This window comes from Schistocerca gregaria, chromosome 2 (assembly GCF_023897955.1).
Source record: "Schistocerca gregaria isolate iqSchGreg1 chromosome 2, iqSchGreg1.2, whole genome shotgun sequence".
Taxonomy (NCBI): domain Eukaryota; kingdom Metazoa; phylum Arthropoda; class Insecta; order Orthoptera; family Acrididae; genus Schistocerca; species Schistocerca gregaria.
The window spans coordinates 960,398,349-960,414,594 of NC_064921.1; the positions used below are offsets into that span (position 1 = coordinate 960,398,349).

Sequence of the window (16,246 nt, forward strand, 5' to 3'; positions counted from 1 at the left end):
GCACTACTTTCACAGGAAGTCTAAGCTATACTGGGTAAGACGGAGCAAATTTAAGGATTGGATATATGGCTTGCGGATTATACTTCGGCTTTATAGTTATTAGCCTTCCATGCGTAGGAAGCTAATACGCTTTTCAGTTTTTGCAGGAAAAGCGCTATAAGAGCAGAAAGAAAACTGTGACGGCTTCAAGTATCGGCAAAAATGTAACGTGACGAAACACACTAAGAGTCATCGCAATTTGCTCAGCTACATACCCGAGCCTCTTAAAAGCAGAGGCAGGCGTAGCTGTCGCATCACTGAAAATAAAACATCTGGAAATTATATCTAGAGGGAATTTTTAACGCCTCTGATTCTAGTCAAAGCCTTAGAAGTTGTGCTCGTTTCTGGATGAGCTAAGATTAAATCGCCGTTCATCCTTTTTGTGTTTGACTATCCGTGGTTTTTATAAATCGTTTCGAGTGAATATCAGGACTGTTTTCCACCATCGTCGAGCTAGACTATTACTGCATCACTACCGAGCGTTATGTCAGCTCGATATGAAACGTTAGTCTTCTTTCCATCCATCATGAGTAAACAGTACCATCATTCGAAGCCAAGGGATATTGCCCTTCGTATCGCTAAGAAATAGATTCCAGATTTTTTTCGCAAAGGTCTCTGCTATGGTAATAAAAGCATAAAAGTTTACAATATTCTCTACAGCTCTTTCATGGGAATGTATTGATGAACTACAGCAACCGATCTTAGGTATATACTTTACTTCTAGATAAGACGTTTAGAGCTTGCATAGTTCTTCAATATAATAAAGCAAGTGACGACGCGCAAGAAAACGAAACGCATTTTCAATGATTGAAGAAAGGCATACACACCCGACAAGCGTGGTATGGATAGGCACATGAGCGACTACGCCGCGAGAACATATTGTTAGAGGCACATGGACAGCCCCAGTCGCCACGATTTCTGCCTTCCAGCGGCTAGTGGTGTCCTCGATGAAGTGCCCTATGGAAAACAGTCTTATTGGCAGATTGCTGCACGACAGATAAGGAGTCGACTACTGTGTCGCTGCAGGTTGCAGTGGTGTCACGAAACCGGTAATGGAGCCTTGTAGAATAGCATTGGGATCACCTCTAACTTTATTTTCGTCTGGGTCGTGACTACGTACGAGATGTGATCAAAATCTTTTTTTTTTTTATCAGCAGCTGCTGACGTTACAACCATTTAGTGTAATTTCCTATAGCATTATCCACTGAGACACGCAGCGTCTGGTTGGGACACGTTCTGACTTGTGAGTCAGCGTCCAGAGACGCTGGAGTGAGACTGTGCTTACCGTGTCTGCCGCGCATCGTGGATTTCGAACAATCCGTGAACATTAAGTTCTGTTTCAGGTTGAAAAAAGGTCCCAGAGTAACTCAGTGCTGAATTTCGTTTATGGTGATAATGCTGTAACTCTGAAGACTGTTTACAAGTGGTATGAGAGATTTAAAAGCGGAAACGAGTCAGTACAAGATGAGCAACGTTCGGGACGCCCATTAACCCAAAAAATAGAAGAAAATGTGCAAAAATTGTTCGTCCAAACAGATGAGTAACTATTCTAGAGCTCACTGAAGAACATGGCATCTCGTGCGTGTCTGTGAAAATCATTTTAAGGGGGGTAGGACGTCAAACGAACCGACTTGGAGCAGGTGAGGCACCACAGGATATTTCAATTCCCACTGTCTATACTTTTACAAATAAATTCATAAAACTTTGTCAGCATGACCAGGAAGGATTCAGAATTCACACTCATAACTGTGGAAGTTCAAAAACATAACAAAATAATTTTTTTTACATGTGAAATTTCATCAGTTTTTTCACTTACTAATGGCAGTATTTGTTGTTATAGATACACTTTTCTTCATAAGTAAGAGAGATCCTTCGATGAATTTTGCACAGCATACAAACCAAGATAAAGGTGTATGAAACTACAGAATTTTCCAAATCTATTAAAAACTGTGGTAAAAGTTGAGGTAATTAACTACAAAATTTGTGTTTTTTCTAAACATGAAGTTTAAAATACGACAGATCATTCGTTTTTTCATAAATTAAATAAATTCTAGAGTTTCATACACCTGTAAGTATGGTATGTATACAGTGCAAAATTCATCGAAGTATCTCTGTAACTTATGAAGAAAAGCGTATCAATAGCAACAAATGCAGCAATTAGTAAGTGAAAAAAATGATGAAATTTCACACGTAAAAAAAAATTATTTTATTATGTTTTCGAACTTCCACTGCAATGACTGTGAATCCTGAATCCTTCCTGGTGATGCTAACAAAGTTTTATGAATTTATTTGTAAAAGTATAGACACTAGAAATTAAAATGTCCTGTGATGCCTCTCCTGGTCCAAGTCGGCCCGTTTGACGTCCTACCACCCTTAACTGATAATTTGCAAATGAGACGAGTGGGTGCAAAATTTGTTCCGAGAACTTTGAGTGATGAACAGAAGGAAAATTGTGTGTCAGTTTGCACACAGTTAAAGGATCTTCTTCGTTCAGATCCGGACTTCATGTCCAAAATTGTAAGTGGTGATGATACTTGGGTCTAAAGGTATGACCCTGAGACGAAAAATCATAGATCCCAATGAAAAACCAGCGAATCTTCTCGCCCTAAAAAGGAACGTCAGTCATAACAACTATCAAAGTCACGCTCGCTGTTTTTTTTTCGATACTGAGGCCATAGTGCGATCAGATTTCTTTCCAAAGGGAACAGCTGCAAACATCGAATTGTACAAGGGCGTACTGCAACGTTTTCGAAACGATGTACGAAGAAAGAGATCAGGAAAATGGGCCAGTGACTTCCTTCTTCATCACGACAACGTGCTGTGCCACACACCGGTTTTGATTCGCGAGTTTTTGGCCGGAACAAGTGTTCCTGTCTGTCCACGGCCGACTTACCATATGTAACACCATGCAATTCCTGGTTCTTCCCAAAAAATTAAAACCGTGCTTGAAGTAAAACGTTTCGACACCAGTCTTAGCACTGAGAAGGACACGACAGACTAGCTGAATGCGTTTCCAAAAGAAACCTTCCAGTTCTTCCAGTCACGAATTCAGCGTTGGGATAAGTGCATTGCTAGCTGGGGACAGTACTTTCAGGGAGATTAAACCAAATTCCATGTCAGCTTATTACTTTGCTTCTAATAAAATTATTCACCATATTTTTTGATCACTCCTGATATCTCCGCCATATGCAGAAATGCGATCTGCCCAAGGTGGTATCAGGACTAGCCAGGCTGCACTTTATTTAGGAGTGGAAGAGATTTCCATCGAAGCCATCAAGGGCGCATCAACATGGGAATCGCCTCTTACAAGCTTTACACGATAAACCGGCTCCGCGAGCCGGTACTTTGGTTACTTCCAATCAGCTGAGGTGAACATAATGAATAATGCGTTATGTGTTTCGTCGCCACTGTAATTCTCATTTGTGCGTATTTACAACGGAATTGTCTCCGACACAGAGTTTGATATGAATCATAACTTTCGCTCGTCGTTCGCCCGCCTTCGATGGCTCAGTTATTCCTGGACAGTAAGCGTATGCATGGTAAACTCAAACTTCAAAGGGAAAATTTCGAAGTTTGATACGGATCTGTATTTTGTTATAAGGGGTTCGTGGTCCTGGGTGGCTCGTTACAGAGCAATTGTATTTCGTTTGTTTTCTTGTGCCTATTTATCTTTGTATCCGCCCAGCAGTGCAAATGTGAACAGTATGTACTGTGTCTACTGTTTCTAAACAGCTATTCACTCACGGTATTTGCTGTTGACTCCTCGCTCTCAAAGTTTCATTCAGTGCTGCCTGACTCCGTCACGAATTTGTTTTTCCGGCACCGTTATTGCCCCGCGGTCTTGGGCGTCTTGTCATGGTCGGCGCGGCTCTCCCCGCCAGAGGTTCGAATTCTCCCTTGGGCATGGGTGTGTGTGTGTCGTCCTTAACGCAAGTTAGTTTAAGTTACATTAAGTAGTGTCTAAGCTAAGGGACCGCTGACCTAAGCAGTTTGGTCCCATAAGACCTTACCACAAATTTCCAGAGTTTCAAAAATTACCTTTACAATGTTGATCACATATATTTTGTAAAAGGATGGGGGTAGGTAGAATGGTGTGGTTTTGTGGCATAGTGTTCATACATACCGAAAGTCTTAGTAGCTGTTAACAGACTTCAATGTGTGCGCCATCTGTACATGCAGGGTAATAAAGCGATATTCATATCCCTCTCATTGTGTCGGTTTACTTTCCCGGAGACTTGAAAGCGAGCTACGTCCGTGGACGTCACCTTTTTTATGATAGTCTTGGTCACCGACAATGCGACTCAGAATCTCAATTGTAAAAGCTTTGCAGCAGCCAACTTGTAGCTGCACTTCTTAAAAAATGTCATTGTTACTTAATACTTTGTTCGCGTTCTCTTTCTGAATAAAATCCAAGATTATATTTCTCCTTCAGTAGAGTTATTTTCTCACCGTTGAAACAGCTTTCATTAAAACGTTTGTCATATACGAGACCGGTTTCATAAATCTGCTAAGAATATCAAGGAAAAAATGGAACTTTCTGGCTGATTAAAACTGTATGGTGGGCTGAGCCCCGAACTCGGAACCTCTGCCTTCGAAGCTACATAATCACGACTGACGATCACTTCTTCGAGCTCTACCTCCGTCAGTACCTCGGCACCTACCTTCCAAACTTCACAGAAGCTCTTCTGGAAACATGCCCCAGCTGTGGTTAAGCCATGTCTGCACAATATCCTATCTCGGGCCCAGATACAAGTTTAGCCCGTACCAACGCTCAAGAAAGTTTATTACTGGATGAAACAAATTAAACGTTGTCCAGACACTACTGCAGATTTGCTACTCTCCATTCGCCAGCTAATGTTTGTGCTTTCTAATGGTAAAAATAGTAATATGAAGTAAAAGTACTTAAAAATAAAAGTGTAGAAAAAATTCATCGTCTTGTGATAGACGAACTTCGCAATAACATTCTTGAAACAACTGAGATGAGACTCCAGACCAACGACGCTCTTGAATGAATATTTGAAAATCGTGTTTGTAAAAGTTAAAGCTTAATTCAAAGTACGTCTGATATTGTTATTGACTGTAAAGAAAGTATTCAGTGTGAAACCCGCAGTAGAAACAAAGGGATAACAGAGGTGAAAGTTTACCGAAAAAAGGCCAAAATTGTTAATAGGCTCTTTATGACATTCACAATAACGTGTCTACAAGCATCACCTCCTATAATATATAATGTCGTGTGGCTAGGGCCTTCCGTCGGATAGACCGTTCGCCTGGTGCAAAGCTTTCGAGGTGACGCCACTTTGGCGACTTGCGTGTCGATGGGGATAAAATGATGGTAATAAGGACAACACAACACCCAGTTCCTGAGGGGAGAAAATCTCCAACCCAGCCGAGAATCGAACCCGGGCCGTTAGGTATGACATTCCGTCACGCTGACCACTTTTTTTTTTTCATTTTGTTCGTCACGGCTCGCTGTATTTTGTCGTAGTGGACGTCACATAACATCCGTTGAAGCTCGTTGTTGATCGTTTCACTCAGCCACCATTCAGCTACCAGGGGCGGACACAAGATGTGATGAATAAAAACTAATCACCGCATACAGACACCATAATGTATAGTGGATAACAAACACCTTAAATGTATTAAGATCCTGTTTACGGTATCTGACACGCATGTTACGCTATTCGTAAGAGATTGAACTAACATTGAAAAGGATTTTTACGACTATATTTCACAAACTGTAAAAATTATTGTGCCGGTATGTCACGTTTTCTGCCTTTGATGTCAACGCCATTTGGCTATTTCTTGAGTTACACATTCACGAGGTTACTGCCAGCGGCAGTTTGGCGTGCGCCGTCTCCTGGTTAGCAGCTTTTGTAACTGTACTTCCGTGTACATCTCGCATGAGAGTCTGTATTATAATTGTACTGCTTCCTAGTGTGAGCATTTTTGACTAATATGTGAGTGCTTATTTATCAGAATGAGTTTCGTTCTTGCTCCTACTTGATTTTTCTTTGCCATATGTCCTAGCGTCTACTACACTACTGGCCATTAAAATTGCTACACCAAGAAGAAATGCAAATAATACACGGGTATTCATTGGACAAATATATTACACTAGAACTGAAATGTGATTACATTTTCACGCAGTTTGGGGGCATAGCTCATGAGAAATCAGTACCCAGAAGAACCACCTCTGGCATTAATAACGTCCATGATACGCCTGGGCATTGAGTCGAACAGAGCTTGGACGGCGTGTACAGGTACAGCTGTCCATGTGAAGCAAAGCAAGCGCTGTATCATGTATAAGATACAGAGGCGAGCGAGTGCACGGGACTTACCCTAGTTCACTGCTAGTAGCGTCACGTCATCGTAACGCGCCTGCATATAGTATTGCACCACATTTAACATAAAAGTAAAAATTAAAATTTGTGTGTAAAACTTTGTTAAAGTATAGTTCTATGTAATAATGTTTCAGGTAACAAATCTTAATGTTATAAAATTAGTAGTTTACGTAAAATTCACGTTTTGAAAGAAAAATAGGAGGCGCTAAATAATGACGCTAGGAAGCCAAAATTTGGTGAGAAGGTGCAGTAAGAAGTCATTAATGAGTGGTGCTGGTTTCCAAAACCATAAAACTAAGATTGACTCCAGAATCCGCGTTTTTCGGAAAAATCAGAGGCGCGAAATAATAGAGCTACAATATTGAAAATTGGTAGGATGCTTCAGTTCACCCTAATAATAATAATGGAAATACCACAATCAGTTACCTCTTCTAGTTTTTTAGTAATTTAGTAAAAACTACTTTTGTGAGTAAAATGTACATAAGCATTATAGATTAAGTACTTTAAATTTTAATGATAAAACAAATTCTTTAAGACCAATGATCAGATAGGACAATTAACAAAGCTACACCAAGTTTTAGTCTTGTAGCATAATTAACAGCTGATACAAGTCTTGATAAAGCTATGGTTCAGAGGTAACAATCTACCGTTAGTTCCATTGTAAAAATTCTAGAGAGTAAAGTTTTAATTTTTGCGGGCTGAGATTTTCTACGTGCTTCTGTACTGCTCAGATGTATGTATACAAAAATTGAGAAGTTTGTAAAGCTATTATTAAATGTGATATTTAAGATTATGTGCCTGAGATAGCGATCATTTGGAGGCTGCAGGCATCTGCATAGGAACGGAAAGAACAGATGCTCTCTTGGCGGTACGCGCCGGAGCTATATAAAAAGAGCGGCAGAGGCAGTAGGAAGCCCGCGCCCAGTGTCCGTCCCGTCCGGTTTTGGTTCATCAGTGCCCTCTAAACTCTAGGATGGCATAGTTCCCCGCGAAGATAGACGTTTTCGCGCCGCCAGCAAGATAAGGAGTGAAGAGGAAGAGGCGTCGAACAAAGAAAACTTCTTTCCGAGAATTTTGTGCTGCAGGCGATAGGGTAAATAGCGGTCCAGGGACCCGTTGCGCTCCGTGGCTGACTGTTTAAGCCACGCAGCGGTTAGCGGTATCCCGCGCCCGCCCTGAGTAGGGAAATCCGACCAGCACAAAATTGTCGGAATATAGGGACCCAAATTCTTTAGGAAAGCAACATCACGCGGATGCCCCACCATGGTACACCCGCAGGATCCACCTCCATCCGCTGATCAGCGAGAAATAAACCCCAAACCACTCCCTGCACCCTGCCAATCACCACCGCCATCACCACTCTCATCATCATCATCATCATCAGACGACGATTCTGCCGCTGGAAATAGTCAGTCATCGCGCAGTCTCGTCATTGATACCGACGCCGACTCGGCTTCAGAAGGTGAGACCCACGACTCACCGCTGTATAAGGTCCCACGACGCAGTCGCAGGCTCCTAAAATACAACTCAGAAGAATCATCAAGCGCCACTGGCATACCAAAGCCGGCACCAGAGCAGGCAGCGCAAAAGAACACGACTACAGACTCAAGACAACCATCAAGGACCGGTAGCGCTAGCATAACACCAAAAGAATCGACCCACGGGCCAACAGGTGCACCCACGAAGGCAAATCAGCAGGCAACCCAGCCACAAACTAAGCAATCGAAAGAGACAGCTGTCATTACCACCAAAGTGAGCGCACCACTTAAACCAAAAGAAATAAGTTTGCAAGGCACACAACCAGTAAGCGCCCCTGAACAGTTGGTAAAATCACCATCCATGCCGCCTTCACCAAACACAAGGACAGGAACCACACAAACCTCACGACCACTACAAAAACGAGGAAGAAGAGTTCCACCAATAACGGTATATGAAACTAAAGGGTACACCACCCTAATAGGACAAATTCAGAGCAAACTAACTGGTGCTCTTAGCACAACGTACAAAGGGGACCATATAGTCTACCAGGCGACCAACGCAGAAGACTTTCTCTATCTAAAACAAGAATTCCGAAAACGAAAGTTTGAATTTTTCACTTACAGCGATGACCCGAGAGGCACACTAAAAGTAGTCATCTAACGCCTCACACCCCACTGGACTACAGAAGAAGTTAAAGAAGCACTTATTGCCAAAGGCTTCCCAGTCAAGGAGGTATACCAGATGGCAAAACCAGTCACCATCACCACAGAAACGGGCGACGTCATCCCACAACCCCGAAATAAAATGGCAAATTTTCAAATAAACCTGCCAAACACTGCAGATGCACAGAAAATCTTTAAACTCGACAGACTACTGCACATGACGGTTTCAGTCGAAAGATTTCGGAAACCAAGTGGCCCTACCCAATGTTATCTCTGCCAGAGGTTTGGCCATGGCGCAAAACAATGTGATCTAACACCAAGATGTGTAAAATGCGCCGGTCCCCATCTCTCCAGCGCCTGCACCAGGAAGCCTAGTGACCCACTAGTCTGTGCAAACTGCTCTGGAAACCATCCAGCTTCATTCAGGGGATGTCCAGTTAGACTCAAAATCGCCGAATCGCGAGCCCAACGTACAGCAGCTACTGCAAGGGAACACCAAGTCCCCACCTCAAGACAGCAAAGACCACCAACCATCGCTCACCAGGGGATAAGTAACAACAGACCCCAAACCCCACCTATGCCTCCAAGCCTAGCAGAGGAGAGATACCGCCCTCTGCCACCCAGAGTAGAAGAAAACCCGCCAGGGACACAAACCGAAGCTCATGAAACTTCACCCCAAGGAGTTAAAACGATGGCGCAAATAGTAAAGGCTTCCACCTCAATCTGCACACCCACCATCAGACCCCACCCACAATCGCGCCCACAATCAAGACCAGAAGTCGTGAAGCAGCAAGCGAAAGCAAATGTGAAAATGGCCCCCCCACCAATAGCTCAAAGCACATCATCGTCATCAGTTCTTCCCCTACCCCTGCAAACCTGCACTACACAGACGAAAGCCACAATACTACCCCCAAACCCAAATCAAGAGCAAAGAAAATCCACCCAACATCAGGCAAAAGAAGAAGCTGCTCTCCCAACCAGTAACACGGCAGAAACGACGGAAACAACCACTCTTCAGGCGAATACCACCACACCTGAGCAACCGACCGAGCAAACAGACGAAAACGGGAGCACAGCAAACTCCACCCCAGAACAAGAAACTCAATCCACCCCACAAACCTGTGAGCAGACACAAGAACAGACACAAGATGCTGAACCAAAGCAAATCTTGGAACAAATATGGGACTTCCTCAAGTCACTAACCAAAATAAACTTCAGAGTCATATTTGGCAAACTAAAAGACGCCTTCACACAGATCATGGCCGCCCCAGACATGATGACAAAATTCACCCTGCTTTTCACCACCATCTTGCCAATCTTCTGCAGTGGAGGATAGAAGCAAACACCCACAAATAACCATTTGGAACGCCAATGGCATTTACCAACAACGACACGAGCTGGAACTCTTCTTGGAGGAACATGGAGTGGACATAGCTCTCATTAATGAAACCCATCTGACCCCAAACCAAAATTTCCAGATCTGTAACTACGTCACACACAGAACAGACCGGCCAAACCGCCCAGGTGGTGGGACAGCAATCCTTGTAAAACAGAGGATATGCCATCAGAGAATAACTCTGCCTCAGCTCCAAGTCGTAGAAGCAACCGGAATCGAACTCCTCATAGAAGGCCACGTCACCCATCTCATCGCTGCATACAATCCACCTCACCATAACATCCCTACCATAGATCTAGACGCCTTATTAAACGGAAACCACAGAGTCATTATAGGGGGGGACCTAAACTCAAAGCACAGAGCCTGGGGTTGCCGCACCACGAACACCAGTGGTAGAACACTCTTAAGATACCTGGACAATGATCCAGACATTGAAATAGTCGCTCCAGAAGAGCCCACTCACTTCCACTACGACTCCAGATGCCGGCCAGATATACTGGACGTCTACCTACACAAGAACATCTCTCTGGCCATAACAACTGAAGTAGTGAATGCCCTTGACTCGGATCATAACCCGGTTATCCTTAGATTCGAGGACGATCGGGATGGTCCGGAGACGAGAAGGAGAGTTACATACCATACCAACTGGGAGCGCTACAAGACGCTCATCGCCCACCACATACCTAACATTGCTCCAGAGATGCCCCATAAAAAGGACATCGACCAAGCTATTCAAGAATTCACCCATATAGTGTCCTCATGTAGCAAAATCGCAACGATAAAGATCACACATGAGCAAGGAAGAGGCGATTTACCACCTGACCTGGCCCAGCTCATTGCGGACAAGAAGAGAATCCGAAAGCTCTGGCAACGATTTCGAGATCCTCAAGACAGGAGAAACATGGAAAGGATGGCCAGAGAAATACGGCAGAGACTGCAAATGCTCAGAAATTCCCGCTGGGAAAGAAGCCTGCAGGAGGCAAACACAAACCCGGACCACCTCTGGAGCAAAATTAGAGCCAGAAGGCAACCCCGGAAGGCCATCAATCCTCTACACGGAGAAAATGGTATCGTGTACTCGCCAGAGGAAAAGGCAGACGCCATGTCGAGCACGCTCGAGCGCCAATTCAGAGAAAACATAGCGGATGAAGACGAAGAGGAAGTAGAGAGGAACGAAAGAAGGATCCGCCGCTATCTCAACAGAAAACTTCGACAGAGACAAGACACCTTCTTCACCCCAGTCAGCGAACGTGCAGTTGGCGCTCTTATCAGGCGAATCGGCAACTCCAAAGCCCCTGGTCCCGACAGTATCAAACCTCCCTTCCTCAAAAACCTTCCTGAACCCGCTATATCACATCTCACAGCCATACTAAACAACTGCCTAAAAATAAACTATTTCCCTTCAGCCTGGAAGGTTGCAAAAATCATCTCAATCCCTAAACCCAATAAAAACCATCTATTCCCACAAAACTACCGGCCAATCTCCCTGTTAAACCACCTCTCTAAAATCCTAGAAATCTTAATACAGATCCCATTGTTGCACTACCTCCAAACAAACAACATCCTCTGCCCCGAACAATTCGGTTTTCGTGCTGGACATAGCATCATACATCAGGCCATTCGCCTGATAGAGCACATCTGTACAGAGAAATCCCAAGGACATAGCACAGCTGCAATATTTCTAGATATTGAAAAGGCGTTTGATCGAGTTTGGCATGGCGGCTTGCTCTACAAAATGTTCCAAGTAAACATCCCAACCCACATAGTAAAAATTATTAGATCCTTCCTCACAAACAGGAAGTTTTACTCAACAATAGAAGGCGCTGAAAGTGCACCGAAAACAATAGAAGCAGGGGTACCACAGGGTTCTGTGCTTGGTCCCCTCCTATACCTCTTATATACTAACGATGTACCTAAAGCACCAAGAGGAAATATAGCGCTGTATGCAGATGACACAGCGCTATATCACAGCGGCAGAAATTTAAATTACATAGTGGCCAGCCTGCAACGACACTTAGAAGATATGATCAAATGGTGCAACATCTGGAAAACGAAGATAAACCCTGACAAGTGCCAGGCAATAATATTCACAACCAAACGCAAACAGCCACTTAGGAACTTAACAGTAAACAACCAAAATCTACCGTGGAGAGAGACAGTCCAGTACCTAGGCCTAAAATTGGATAAACACCTGACATTCAAACAGCATTTAAATGAGGCGTGCAACAAGGGCGCTGCACGCCTCTTCCAGCTGTACCCCCTGTTAAAAGGAAGAGGTCTCACGACAGCAACGAAAATCAAGACATGGAAGGCAATTATCCTACCGGTTATACTATACGGATCGGAGGCATGGAGTATTGCCGCTGACACAAATTTAACAAAAATCGAAACGTTACAAAACAAAGCATTTCGCATCATAGCTGAAGCAAACCGCTATACCAGCAATGAAGAAATCCGAAACATGTTAGGACAACCCACCATCTATCATATCATCCAACAAAAATCAATCAACTTTTATGAGGCTGCACGCACATCACGATACCAACTCATCAACACCCTTGGCAGGGAAATCCACCCCCAAATTAAAACCCCAAAAACAACCATCAACCGAATCTTTAGGATCTAGATCTAACAAAGTTCAACCTCCTTACAAACACCACCATCTAAGCCCCTCACAAAAAAATATCTTACCTACATCACTCATTAGGAAGGAGACCCCAAAATAATTACCAAATAAGTTAAAGCTCCGAAACACAAAAGAAAAGAGGAGAAGACAGAGTGCAAAAGGCACTGGTTCTTCTAAAACATGGGGGAAACCCAGCTAATTCGACTCGGCGGTAGGAAGCTCACTCCGCATTAGACCAACGCCTAGTCCACGCGAGCTTAACGTCCCATCGCGCCTCGCCTCGGGTGACGTCATAGCGGGCTGTGACATGCGCGTACTTAGCAATGTAAACGGACATTGAAAATCGCGAGGACTGTACACCGTCCTGGATCGTTTAGACTTCGGTAACAAACTGTTATTGTGCCGTCCGTGTGAAGTATAATTCCGCATGGCAAGTGGTGACTAACTCCACTTTTAAGGCGAGCATTAATCTTTTTTTTTAACATTATTGCGAACTATTAATAGAGCACCGTTAGTTAGAGTAATGAACTATTCGGGAGGAACTTGCTGTAGAAGTCGCCTCTGAACTATTAAACGATTGGCTGAATTAACAATATTTAATGTCTTTAGCATTTTCAGAAGTTTCGAGTAATTTGTGTGAGCCTTTAAGATAATAAAATCTTGTTTGGAACTTTAAATTTTATTGAAGCAGCCCTAATCCCGTGAAGAACTATGGATATTTTTCGTTTAGCTGGGCTGTACAGGAATGTGGCCGTGCAGACTGGGAACTAAGGTCAGTAAGTTTCCCTTCGCTTTCTGACTGGCCACCAAATTAGTTGCCAGGCTCGCGTGATTTAAGGTGGCAATGTTCAACTTTCATTCAACATTAAACAACGACTTCTTCGCCGTCCCACATATGTTGCATCGGCAATAGTCTGTTACGTGAAATGAACATTCAAACAACTCATTCGACAACTTCTTCGCCGCCCCACACATGCAGCTTCAACACGATACCACAGTTCATCAAGAGTAGTGACTGGCGTACTGTGACGAGCCAGTTGCTCGGCCACCATTGATCAGACGTTTTCAATTGGTGAGAGATCTGGAGAATGTGCTGGCCAGGGTAGCACTCGAACACTTTCTGTATCAAGGAAGGCCCTGCTGAAATGTAGGGTTTCGCAGGAATCGAATGAAGGGTAGAGCCACGGGTCGTAACACATCTGGAATGAAAGGCCCACTGTTCGAAGTTCCGTCAATGCGAACAAGAGGTGACCGAGACGTGTAACCAATGGCACGCCATACCATCACCCCGGATGATACGCCAGTATGGCGATGACGAATACACGCTTCCAATGTGCGTTCACCGCGATGTCGTCAAACACGGGTGCGACCATCATGATGCTGTAAACAGAACCTGGATTCATCCGAAAAAATGACGTTCTGCCTTTCATTCCCATAGGTTCGTCGTTGAATACACCATCGCAGGTGCTCCTGTCTGTGATGCAGCGTCAAGGATAACCGCAGCCATGGTCTCCGAGCTGATACAGTAGTCCATGCTGTTGCAAACGTCGTCGTTGTTGTCTTGCAACGACCCCATCTGTTGACTCAGGGATCGAGACGTGGCTGCACGATCCGTTACAGCCATGCGGATAAGATGCCTGTCATCTCGACTGCTAGTGATACGAGGCCGTTGGGATCCAGCACGCCATTCCGTATTACCCTCCTGAAGCCACCGATTCCATATTCTGCTAACAGTCATTGTATCTCGACCAACACGAGAAGCAATGGTGCGATACGATAAACCGCAATCGCGATAGGCTACAATCTGACCTTTATCAAAGTCGGAAACGTGATTGTACGCATTCCTCCTCCTTACGCGTGGCATCACAACGTTTCACCAGGCAACGTCAGTCAATTGCTGTTCGTGTATGAGAAATCTGTTTCAAAATTTCCTCACGTCGGCACGTTGTAGGTGTCGCCACCGACGCCAACCTTGTGTGAATGCTCTGAAAACCTAATCATTTACATATCACAGCATATTCTTCCCGTCGGTTAAATTTCGCGTCTGTAGCACGTCATCTTCGTGGTGTAGCAATTTTAATGACCAGTAGTGTATTAATGACTTTTGTATTGTCTGTACCGAAACGCGTCCCAACAAATAAATCTTATCCGCGGCCATGACAATCTCAAAGAATTCATTACGTGCCTTTTTTCTAGTAATGATGATACAACTTGTTTCGCTGCAGCGCCACATCGCTGGGCGCCAGTGTAACACCCAGTGATCAAAATTAGGTGGCCTCTTGAAAATACGAGGTCTGTTCAAAATATTCCGGAACTTTGCCCACACTTTTTCGCACTTACATTTTACTTATTGTTCATGGTCTCTCTCGAAATACTCTCCCCCACAATTAATACACCGCTCCCAACGCCCTTTATGCTCCCAGATGCAGTCTTTTATCTCGTCTGCCGTTGCAAACCTTCGTCCTTTATATGGGGTTTTCACCTTTTGAATTAAAAAAAAGTCTACAGGAGCCAGGTCTGGAGAGCACGAGGCAGCACAGCGATTTCGTTTTTTGTGCAATAGTCACACACCAACACGGATGAACGTGCGCGTGCGTTATCGTGATGCAAGAGACATGAGCTGTCTCGCCACATTTCAAGTCGTTACCTTCCCACATTTTCTCGCAGGCATCGCAACACGTCTCGATAGCACCATTGATTAACAGCTTGTCCCTGCAGGAAGTCGTGATGAACTAATACTTCAAAGTCAAAGAAAACTATCAGCAATACTTTGACATTTGATATGACCTGATGAGCTTTTTTTGGTCTTCCCGACCCATTGTGAAGACTGAACCCTGGTCTCAACATCATAACCGTAGACCCACGTCTCACCACCAGTTACGATTCTCTTAAGGAACATCTCGTTCTCATTTGCGAGACCCAAAAGCTCCTCACAGACTGCTGGGCGAGGGCCTTTCTGGTCTTGACCCATGAGCCGTGGGACTAACTTGACAGCAACACAGTGTATTCCGAGATGCTGTGTCAGAATTTTAAGACATGATCCAAGTGAAACGTTAAATTTTTCTGCAATCTCTCGGACAGTCAGTCTTCGACTGCCACGCAGAATTTCGTTGACGTTCCTGACACGAGTGTCGGCGGTAGATGCTGACGGGCGTCCTGAACGACGGTTATCTTTAACTTACATCTCGCCATTTTTAAACCGTGTTAACCATTCGTGACACCGAGTACGTCTTAAGCCCTCATGACCGTAAGTTTCCTGCATCATTTGGTGTGTCTCTGTAAAGGTTTCCTCGAGTTTCACGAAAAATTCAATGCAGACGCGTTGCTCCTCTGTCTTGAAATTCGCGAACTGTGCGATACATTGTTATACTCGATACGGCACAGAACAATAACTAGCAGACGCACAACAATGAAACTTCTGGCAGTTAGACATTAAACACAGGCGTGTGCAGGGATGCCAACCGCATTTCGCTCCAACACACCACAGACGCGAAATTACTAATGTTGTATTCTTTGAACAGTTTTGTACACTACTGGCCATTAAAATTGCTACACCACGAATATGACGCGCTACAGACGCGAAATTTAACCGACAGGAAGAAGATGCTGTGATGTTGTTGTTGTTGTCTTCAGTCCTGAGACTGGTTTGATGCAGCTCTCCATGCTACTCTATCCTGTGCAAGCTGCTTCATCTCCCAGTACC

The 16,246-nt window shown here is 44.2% G+C and overlaps 1 protein-coding gene across 1 annotated transcript in view; it reads left to right on the forward strand.

Moving 5' to 3' along the window:
• LOC126336069 (clavesin-2-like) overlaps window positions 1–16,246 on the forward strand; it is a 221,355-nt gene that overhangs the window by 165,607 nt on the left and 39,502 nt on the right. The window lies entirely within an intron of this gene.